The 11,366-nt window shown below is 43.0% G+C and overlaps 1 long non-coding RNA gene across 1 annotated transcript; it reads right to left on the bottom strand.

The window, feature by feature from the left end:
• Positions 1 to 2,077: 2,077 nt before the first annotated feature.
• On the bottom strand, positions 2,078 to 10,655 carry LOC118241088. The gene is made up of 3 exons (XR_004775849.1): positions 10,585 to 10,655; positions 10,202 to 10,249; positions 2,078 to 2,120 (listed from the first exon to the last, which is right to left on the bottom strand). It is a non-coding gene; the product is annotated as an uncharacterized LOC118241088 (long non-coding RNA).
• Positions 10,656 to 11,366: the final 711 nt, after the last annotated feature.

Raw genomic sequence — 11,366 nt, forward strand, 5'->3', positions numbered from 1 at the left:
ACTGCTGAAGACATGTTTCTTACCAGGTAAGCAGGATGTTGAGGAGGAGAATATCTGTGTATGTGTGCATGTAGGTGTGTGTGTGTTTCTGTGTGTGTTTCTGAGTGTGCGTGTGAGAGAGATAGAGACTCTTGTGCTGTTGACTGATTAAGGGGCTTGCCATTTCACACCATAGCTTAGGCAGTAATACACCTGGGCCAGGTCCAACTGATAGGCCAACACAAAGATCTTGTTCTTATCAATGATGCCTTTTATGTGTTTTCTGTACACACACCCACACCCACATGCGTGCGTGTGCACGCACACATGCGCGCGCACACACACAGAGAGCCCTGCAGACATGACAGGCGTGCTGACACCATGACATCGCTCTCCCAGTGCTCTTCACGCCTCTGAGAACAACATGCCTTCAGAGTATTCAGCAGCAGAAACCAAGCCAGACGAGCTCCGCTCTGCCCCGCCGTCTCCCTACTGTGCCAGGTTTGTCTTGGTTCCTGGTTGGCCCCAGCATCAACACACTACACTTTTCAGCAAGCCATTTTCTATTAACGGCAGGGTTTTTTATATAGCTGTTTGTCATTTAATTAAAAATATGACAAGGTCAGGTAACTGACCTGATGGTCTCTGCCTTTCTAATCTTCTCTACATTTCACATTCCATGCCTTCTCCCTGCTGTTTGCACATGCCTTCCTACACGCACGAGCATGCTCACTTTTCCTCTTCCTGGCACTTATATCGTTTCTATTCTGTCAGCACAGAAATTTGTCTGCATTATGTCACTGGATGCTTCCCTCCAGACTGCATTAATCTCCGCTGGCCAGTGGCTCAGACTGCGTGACCCAGGGCATCTGTCCCTGACTCCCACTCCCATCCCTGCACTGACCGGAGCTCAGCATACTTCAGCCATCACCAGCTAATGGCTCAAATGACAGAGAGGTCCTGTCCTCAAGCCTCATATAGAGCGCTTAATATATTAACGCTCTTTTTCACACACAAACACACACACACAAACACACACACACACACACACACACACACACACACACACACACACACACACACACACACACACTCCAACATACATACACACACACATCACTCAATAGATTGCTGCCTATACAAATGTTTGAATACTAAAACTATGCCCTGAACAAATTCAATATACAGCCTGGACTCATGCCAGGAGCACACTAAATGAAAAGCATTTGACCTTGAATTAAATGATGAGATCAATACTGCTTTATTGTGCCATGGTTTAAGTGTGTGTTAATAGCTTTATGATCTTATTACAGGATTATTTAGCTCATTTTATTAGAGACCCTGTATACATTTACCAGCAAATTACATGACAAGAATTATAATTCAAAAATTGTTATAAAATGTGTCACATGCAAAACTAGTTTTGCTTAATGAATGTACCACACAAGCACACACAAACACGTACATGTACACCCACAAAATACTCCACTAATTAAATAAATCTTGTGCTTAAATCTGGTTTGTTTCCTGAACAATGGTATATTTTAAGATAAATATTATTTCTATTATCGTAAATATGATGCCTCTGCTTATAATACTCTGCATTGATTATGAAGCTCATTCTTTTTTCAGCAGTAATAATGATAAAGTAATGATCCACTAGTCACTCACAAAAAAATAGGTTGAAATCAAAAAACTATGCTGAAGTAAATCAAGTGTTGTTTAAATTATAAAAAAAGTTCAGATATCAGGAACAAAAATTTATCTGTGTGGTTGTATCACTTCCCTATCTGCAAACTGCATAAACCTTCATCTGACACAAAACCCTAACCCTAAGTGGTTGACTGCTTCACTGACATGAAAATCATCAGCATTTCTTTATTCATCTTTCCAATGCTCAGTGATCAGAACATTCAGCCAGTAAGTAAATGTGAAATGTCTCTGAGCGCACTCACGGGTGTGGATATGGAAACTTTGGCACTGGCTTTGTGTGTGCGTTTTCAGGGTTTCCGGATAAGCTCTGAAACAGCAGACCGGCTCAGCTCAGGCCTGCAGGGGACCTGTAAATCACAGCCCGCTTTGGGGCGTCTGGATGCAGCTCTCACTGAGCCTACTGCCACAGTCCTTCACTGATTGAGCACCTGTGGAGAAGAGAGTTTTTTTTCTACTGCTGAAAAAGACTAATATATTAAGAAGCACATGTATAGCCACAATAGCAAACTTCCTGCAAACGCTTAGTAAGAGCAGATTGGATCTCTTTTTTTTACAGCAGTTTCTTTGTCTTTAATGGCTGTTGCTGTACTCAGATTTGTTTTGCACCACAGCCCAGCCAGTGCAGTTTCCTTCCACATCAGGATTGCTCAATGCCAGAAAGCTCAGATAAACACAACCTCCAGGTGCACACTTGGCTAAGTGGATGTCAGTCGTTTTTTCCAGTGGTCTCGAGTAGATCTCCCAATCTGAAAGTTATTTACAAGGATGTTCGTTACATTTTTACGGAACCTTTGTGTATGGAATTATAAATAAACTTCAGCACATGCAAACTCACAATGATTCACAAGGGTCTTCTTCCCCTCACACACACACACACAAATATATATATATATTGAAACAGATGGAGATACTTAATACCTGTCTCTAACATGCTGGTCATTTAACAGAATCGTACAGCCTATTAAACTCCATTACACAGCTTTTAGGCCTGACAGTAGAACTGCTGAAATGCGGCTCCTAACGCAGTTTGACTAACAGCTGCTGTGAAATACGTTGTGCATCACATAAGTGATCTGGGAGTCTGTAATGAATATTTGCCAACTGCATTAAAATGTGCAAAATGTTAATGATTGTTTTTTAGGCATAGTACTTAGCAACCCCAGAGCATCAAAATCCATTTTGTTGAAAGGGCAAAAAAGGGGGTGTTTTTCCTTTTCCGAGCCAGGATTTGTGCAGTTATTTATTCCTGTCTCTCAGTGAAGATGAAATAGCTGTTAGAGGGTGCAGGAAACACAGCGTTTGCTTCATTTTGAGGAAAATGTCAACTACTCACTTTTATGCATTTAGAATGCAAATTCGAAGCTGTTGCTATGTTACAACAGATCGTTCCAATATATGCTCTAGCTTGACTTTCATTTGAAATGCATGGAACACAGATTTGTAGATCGTGTGCTATAGGAGGTCCTCATAGCCCATGTAGCGAGTTTAAAGGACGTAAAGGACATGTGTCTGCCTGCGCATGGATGTGAAACCAAAGATAGCTTACTTTGTTCACGGCCTCACTTTGGCCCGAGTTCATTTCAACTTTCTTCTTTCCCAGCTTCCCAATTTTCCCCCTGGAGTTTAAACTACTTCAAAGACTTTTGTTCAACACTGCTTACAGAACTTGCATTAAAATGATGGCAAAAAATGTCATCCCATCTAACAGCAAAAGGAAGCACTTAGAAGCTCAGCATAGGTTTTTATCACCCGTTTTAAAGTCACTGAGAAATTAGTGATATGAAGGATCTGGATTTTGCACACAGGCAAGAGGGGGATGGATGTGAGCAGGGTGTGGGGGAAAGGCAGAGGATCAGAACTTAATTCTTATGATTAAGTATTCTGTGTGATCAAATGTTATGAATGAATGTTACCTGTGACTGTTATGTGTGATAAAGTATTCCCTGGGATTAAACTTTATGTGCAATTTAGTGATCGAGCATTATTTAGGACTGCACGTCACGTGCAATTGAGTGATCAGGCATTACGTGTGACTGAGTGTTACTTTTGATCAGGTGTCACTGCTTGGCATTCTCTGTCATTGTTTGTGGGCATGTAATACCACTTATGGAAAAGAAGCGCATGACTACACAATCTGTCACAGCATGACAAAACCAACTTGTTTGTTCTCTCAAAACTCCAGCATCTGGTACTGAAACACCAGGGAGGGACCAGAAATTTACACTTGGCCAATTGAGAGGCAGGGGAGAAGAGGCAGATCTTTTGGAAAGTGGCACCAAACTGTGCATCTTTCAACATTTGTCAAAGAATTGCATGGGCCAGTTTATACTGACTGCAGCAAAGAACTTCAAAACAGTACAGTTTTGCACCAGCTGCTCGGATCTAAGTCTGATGAAATCTGATAAAATCCTGTGAACAGATAAGTGAAAAACAAAAATGTTCATAGCTTTTCAAGCAAAGATCCCGGAGTGCCCTTAGATGAATATGCATATTTGTATTTTTGATTTAAGGATCAATAGTAGTGCAAATTCCCACATTGGCCAAATCTGAACTGGGTCAGTGGGGAAAAAAAGACTAACAAATTGTCAAAATTGGATTGAAAATTCTATCTTGAAATTATGAAATTGCTTCTAAAGGTCCAGAGGAGTAAGAGCAATGCAGAGGTGGTCCTGTTCAGTTACCCAGTATCCATGCTGAGTATCCTGCTGAGAGGGATCTTTGTCAATATTTGGCCTTAGACTTTTGCCAGGAGCCAGACAAATGACGCTGAACTAGACGTTTCTGGATTTGACCGTACTGGTTCCTAAAAATACTCATTAGTGGTGGCCTGAATAAACAGAATCCAGATCAAAAGAAGAATTTCAGAGAAAAACCCTTATTAGTAGATTAGTAGAAACAAACCAACAACAACATAGTATGTGCTTTACACATTATTCCACTGATCACACATCTAGCCCATGCCTTCTCTGTGCCAAACCCTGACATGTGCAGTTCAAAACGGGAATGGGGTAAAACAATCCTGTCTGATCTGACAGCTGCACATAAAGCCTTCACAATACATTTACACTAACAGGCTGCCTTCACAGCACAAACTACTGCCCTGGCCTGCTGGCTGGTGCAGAGTGCTGTTGGTAAGTTAATACACCCCAGAGATGCAGACTGGCTGCAGAATCGCTGCCATCTCTGATATTGTTTATGGAAAAAAGGTGGCAACAGCTTTTTGTGGGAGTAAAGTTGTGGTCAAGGACACAGAGCAGAATGAACTGTAGGCATGTGACTAAAACTGAGTGCCAAGGTACATGGCCAACAAAAACTCAATCGCGTCTTGGAATCTTCCAATGTGCCACAATAAATCGCAGTAGGAAGTCATTGTGCAGTGATGTGCTGAGGGTCTGAAATTGGAGCCCCTCCCATGCTGAGATGAGGGGGCACCCTCAAAGGATGCCTGCCGTCTCCAAAGGATCCCAGCCAATCACACAATCTCACCTTAACCCAGCTGAGCAAACGATCCTGCTGCTCGCCTGCTCTGTTGGCCCCACTCAGCTAGGCTTTGCTTAGAGCAAATGCACAGCATGGGTGAAACTTGTACCACAACATGGAGGATAGCCATACCAACACAAGGCTACACCAATAGTGTATAGCCATCCCAATACAAGCCTACTCCAATAAAAGCCCATACCAGTAGACTATAGCCTTCCTGTAAGTCCATACCAATAGATTATACCCCTCCCATTTCAAACCAATGAAAGAGAGTCCAGTACACGACATGTAACAGTCTAAAAAATACTCTTTAAGTGTTTTGAGACAGAAGCTGTTCTACTGAAATGGGTTAGACACTGTCACATTTCTGCTGCTAGTTGTTTCTGGTGAATGCTCGAATGTAGTGGGATGGGGAGAACTGCCAAGTCAACCCACTAGAGAGAGGCCCATAGGGGAGTGGGTCACCAGGGAGTTCACCCACAAAGGAGTGCCACACAGGGCTCATCCACAGAGGAGACAGGACTCATACACAGGGGAGTGGCCCACAGGGTTCACCCAGAGGGGAGTGGATCACAAGGGAGTGACCCAGTGGAGGTACATACATTGCATGGCAGCCCCAGCCCATTCAAGGCCTGACCAAACTGAGAAGAGGTCATACTGAGTAGGGTAGTAACCATACATAACCAGATAAAGCTCAGTGTTAGACCACCCCACCAAAGAAACCTTGACTCTTATGGCACACAGACTGATGCCCAAACACGCGCACTGCACCATGGCACTGATAGAGTGAGCACCCCCATCACCACCATCTCTCTCATTTTTGGGGGGATTTCCTTTGGTTCCTGCTCTCCAGTTGGCCTTCCTCTATGTTCTTGAAGTTGGCACTTCATATCAAACCAATTAGTCTCTTCCATCAGTCCTCATCTTGAAAAAGCCCATTTTAAAAGAAATGTTTATTGTTTAGTAGCACATCAAAAGGAGATTCCTACATGATGTAAGAATGGAAGCAGCAGGAGAAGGCTGAACCCAGCTGACATGTGGTCTCAGGAAAGCTGTGTGGGATGTTTTATTGGGTGACAGACAAATAAAGCATACCAGAAACAACGTGGGGGAAGATGAACACAGGCTTAAAAGCTGTACTCATTGTGAGTCATGTTTCACAAGGGCTCCAGTGTCAACATTAAAAAAGAAAGAAAAAAAATGGCTTAATATCCTCCATATGCCCATGCGAGAACATCTTTCCTGTGCTAAAATACATTCAGACTTTCTCTTGCTCTTCTCCTTCACCCGCACACCCCTCCTTATTATTGTGATTGGATTTGAATGACAATGGAAGTGAATGCATAACCCTCCCATGACATGCCTTGTCTTTTGATGTGGCTGCACTTCAGATGTCCTCTCTGCTTCATTTCAGTGGATATTTACCACATTTGCTGGTACTTCTGACCCTCTCTGCCTTTATTTATTTCTCTCTTTCTCTCTCCATCTTCCTGTGTTGTCTGAAAGGAACAAAACCAAAAGCAGGAGCAATAACAAAGAAATCCTATATTTCAAATTTTGCATTTAGTTCTGTTTGAGCAGCTCCAGATTGTCAGGTCTGGTTGAATTTGGTGAGAGAGGAAAACAGAGAAGCCCTGTAGCAGGTATGCATGCCATAATCCAGGTTGCTGCTCACCCCATGCAGAGGGCTGAGAAAGGGCCTATGCTAGGGAGATGTGGCTGGAGTAGGCACTCCCTCTACCCACCTTCAACTTCACTGTTGGTCAGTATGAACAAATGGGGGCAGGCAGACTAGAGGCCCACCGCCAAATCTCCTTCACTGGGCTGCCTGCCAGGCCGTCCCACTCTGTGCTCAGAGGCAGAAGGATACAGGGGGTTGGAAGTATGAGTCTGCCAGAGACTCCTACCCAAGCCAGGTCATCAGCCAAGCATGGTATTGTAATATAGCCTGTAAAAGTGACATGTGCCAAACACAGGGGGTGAAGGACAAGCCTTGGTCCAGGGGTAATCCACAAGATAAGGCCTGGCCCAACCTGTCACTATATCCATGCACTCAATTCTCCAGCTGCTTAGTTATTTAGTGAATCTTTACTTTTTCACCTGAACCTCAAAATGGTGATAGTGAGAAAAACATCTAGAAAATGATAGTCTGGAACCATCAGAGAGAAAGAGATGGCTGTTCAAGGCTGTGGAGCTCACTAAATCGGTTTTGTGAGTGAAGCAGAAAATAGAGTGTGTGTGTGTGTGTGTGTGTGTGTGTGTGTGTGTGTGTGTGTGTGTGTGTGTGTGTGTGTGTGTGTGTGTGTGAGCACACACATATATGCGTGTTTGTGTGCTTGTGTGCATATGTGTGCTGTTGGTCTGACTTGGCAGGCCCAGCTACACTGCACTTTCTCCCCTGCCTTCTCCATGCTCCAAAACAAATACCAGCCACAAGTCCAGCCCTCTTCCAGACCCAGAAATCGACATTCAGGATTATGACACATTCTGTCCAATGAGCTGCAGAGCGATAATGGTAGAAACTCAATTACTACACCACCACTACTGCCATTCAAGATGATGATGATGACAAAAACAACAGCAGCAACATCAACAATATCTTCTAGACTTTAGCTGAATAAACTCAAGGGAAATGCAGATAGTGTGTTCGCCATCATTTAGCTCAGGCTACCTGCTTCTCCTAGTGGGTTTCTGGACTCTGCATAAGTTTTTTACTGGATTAAGTTACTGTAGTAACAGTGGCGCTCCTCTGAAAACAGTTTTTGGTCCAGCACAGCCCTTCTGCTAAATGGGGAATTTAATGTATCATATCATATCTAGCTTATGATATATGGAGGGATGTTGGAAAGATTCCTGAATACTTCATATTGGGGCTTGGGAGGGATGGAAGAGCTTTTTCTAAGTTGCTTTAAAAACACTAAAAAGGGCTGTAATGCATTACACATCAAATAGGAATTTCAGGTGTTCCTTTACCACCATCTTTTCCTTCTAGGACCAGTTATTTGTTCTTCATAGATATAATTCATTATTTGTAGTTATCAAAAGTTGTTCATAGTTACCACTGAGCTTTCAAATGGATGTAATCTGGTTGTAATTTAGCATTTATTTCTCCTGCTCCCATCACAGTGCCTTCTGACTGCAGTAACAAGGTTCAATTTGTTACCTGTGGTTTAACTGTAAACAGTAATTAACTATATTCCTCACACCATCCTATTGCTATAATTATAACAAATGTTAGTTGATTTTTTAAATGTCCATTTAACATGGATGCTCTCATATCTTATGTTTAATCTGCCTGACCAAAGATCAGCAAAGTGAAAGGAAAAATGACCACCTCTGTTAAATGTAATTTTTTCTGTGATGTTTTAGCATTAGGAACAATAACAAGTGTCAGTGCTACCTATCTGGCCTGCTGCAATGATTGATGGTTAGTGAGGCACAACCATAGCAGACTTAATTAAATTAATGCCCCCACCTAAAGGGTTAGCTTTAATTACATTACCCCCCCCCCCCCCAATCCCCACGTGTGCAGTTTTTTTTATATTGTAGAGGAATGAGTGGGGAGAATTGGGGCAGAGGTGGGGGTGAGCTGGGGGTGAGTTGAGGTGAGCTGGGGTAAATTGGGGTGATCTAGGGGGTTAGTAGGGGGTGATTTATGGTGAGTTCGTGTGAGCTGGGGGTGAGAAGGGGTGATCTGAGGGTGAGCTATGGGGTGATACTTTAGACATTGGGACCGTGGAGCAGTACCATGCCTGAGCTGACCCTCTTGTTCTGTGACCCATCAATTTCTCTCTCTGGCTGTTTCTGTTTCTATCTCTATCTCTACCTCCTTCCCTCTTTTACTCTCTCCCTCTCCCTCTCTCTGGCTACTCCATATTTCAACAATGCCCACAGGCCTTCACCTGCTGCACATGGTGCCTGATTCATGATCCACTCTGCTATTCTCCCTCTGTCTTTATCCCTCTCTCCTTCTTTCCCACTCTTTCCCTCTCTCTCCCTCTCTGGCTCCCTCTCTATCTCTTTTTCTTTCCCTCTCTTTCTTGTCCAGTTAGCTGTGTTGATGATTGAGGAGACCACTACAAACTGACCAGGCTCCGATAAAACTCACGTAGAGAGAAATCTACTACTGAACAGAACTGAACAGTGTATGTATGTATGTGTATATATATATATATATATATATATATATATATATATATATATATATATATATATATATATGAAATATCTATTTTTACTCTTTAGTTGTGCACATTCTATTTAACATGCAGTTTTCTGTACACTTCAAAGTAATTACAAAGTAGATCATAATGCACAGAGCAGACCTACTCCAAAACGGGGCTTTAATATATCATCTAACATAGTTACATTTTAATTAACTATAGAAAGTAACACTGGAGCATTTCTGGGAACAAACGAGAAGTTAATAGCTTTTCCATGCATGTCTCCATCTCCAAACCCTGTCTGTTAAAGCCACAAGCATATCACATTCTCACATGCTCACATCAGAAATGGACTGTTTGTGCAAGATCTCAACTTTATTGAAGTGTTACCACTGGGAAGTAAACCCACACACAAACCCATACGCAGACACATATGCACATAGAGAGAGAGAGAGAGAGAGAGAGAGAGAGAGAGAGAGAGAAAGAGATTTACATGCATGCAAGCTTTTACAACACTGAAACAAACGTTCACTAGTAGAAAGTGATACAGTTTACAACAGCCAGTGTTCTGGAAAAAAAAAGACATGAAGGTTCCTTAATAATTAATAAAAGTATATCCAATTGTAGCAAAGTCATTTAAATGTTTAAAACCCTATCACCGATCTTAGCCTTGCATGGCTCTAAATTAAGTGCTGTTGGAATGACATTATATACTTGCAAAAACTATAATTTTGGTAACTGTTAAGAGACAGATGCTGCACACAGTGAATCCCTCCAAGTAGACAGAAAGCATACAGAGCTATGATGTCTCAACAAAGTTTCAGTCAGCCCTGTCATAATCCTCCCATGCTGCCAGAGCTACTTACCTCTGCAGGCTTTGGGTCAGAGCAGGTCAGGATGGGAACCAGGACCTCCTGGACGGACACACACACACACACACACACACACACACACACACACACACACACACACACACACACACAGACAGACACACACACACACATTGAGTCCCATAAGCAAATAGCACAAATTTAACGAAAAACAAAAATAGGTTGATGTGATATAAGACTGAGCAAGCAGAACATCACCAGTCCTAATGGGTGAGAAATACATACATGCATACATACGCACACACACACACACACACACACACACACACACACACACACACACACACACACACACACACCAAGATCCTCTGTCTCCTCCTCTGTTGCATACTCTGTAATGCAACCATAGCCTAACTCACTTTCTCCATCTTTCTCTGTCTTTTTTTCTCTACTTCTTTCTCACAAGATTCTCTTAAGTTGATGCCTGGCGATGGGTCGGCATCGGGTTTCAGCTTACCATCAGGAATTTGCGGGGCAGGCCAAGACCGAGAGCTAAGCAGGAAGAGAGGAGAAGCAGGAGGTCACGATGTCATGTCCCTCAGAACAAAGCAGGAATTAAGGGGGGCCGAGGGGTCAGCCACGTCATAGGCTGCCACAGCTTGGAGATCAGGGTGCAGACACCAGCGCAGACACTGCCTCTGTTCAGCTATGTCAGCATTCTCAGAAACCCTGGCACTCGCCACAAGCACTGCTCTCTGAAAAGCCCCAGCGCCAGCAGCTTTGCATTTCATTCAAACAGTAGAGCATGACGGAGCCGTGCCCAGTCGTTCTCATTCCACTAGTAGCAGCTGTCAACTTGTCTACACCAAACTGAGAGATGTGTTCATCTAAATGCAGGCACAATCACCAGGAAGCTCCAGTATAAAACCCAGACCATATTCTTTAGTGCATTAGCAGGTGAACGATATCCAGTGACTCACTGCTACATTGGCCATTTCAGATTTTATACGTTCTGGCATGAGTTTTATGCTGCTTTGCTGGAAGCCGATAAACTTTGCTAACAGAACATGCAGAATGTTCCATCCTGATATTTTATGATCTAAAGGCTGGAGACAGCCTGCATGAGGGAGGTGCTCTTACACCCACACATCGCCCTCATCTACTCCATGGGCTTAACAAAAAAATACCACTCTGATTTATT

Source organism: Electrophorus electricus, chromosome 3 (genome assembly GCF_013358815.1).
Source record: "Electrophorus electricus isolate fEleEle1 chromosome 3, fEleEle1.pri, whole genome shotgun sequence".
Classification (NCBI taxonomy): domain Eukaryota; kingdom Metazoa; phylum Chordata; class Actinopteri; order Gymnotiformes; family Gymnotidae; genus Electrophorus; species Electrophorus electricus.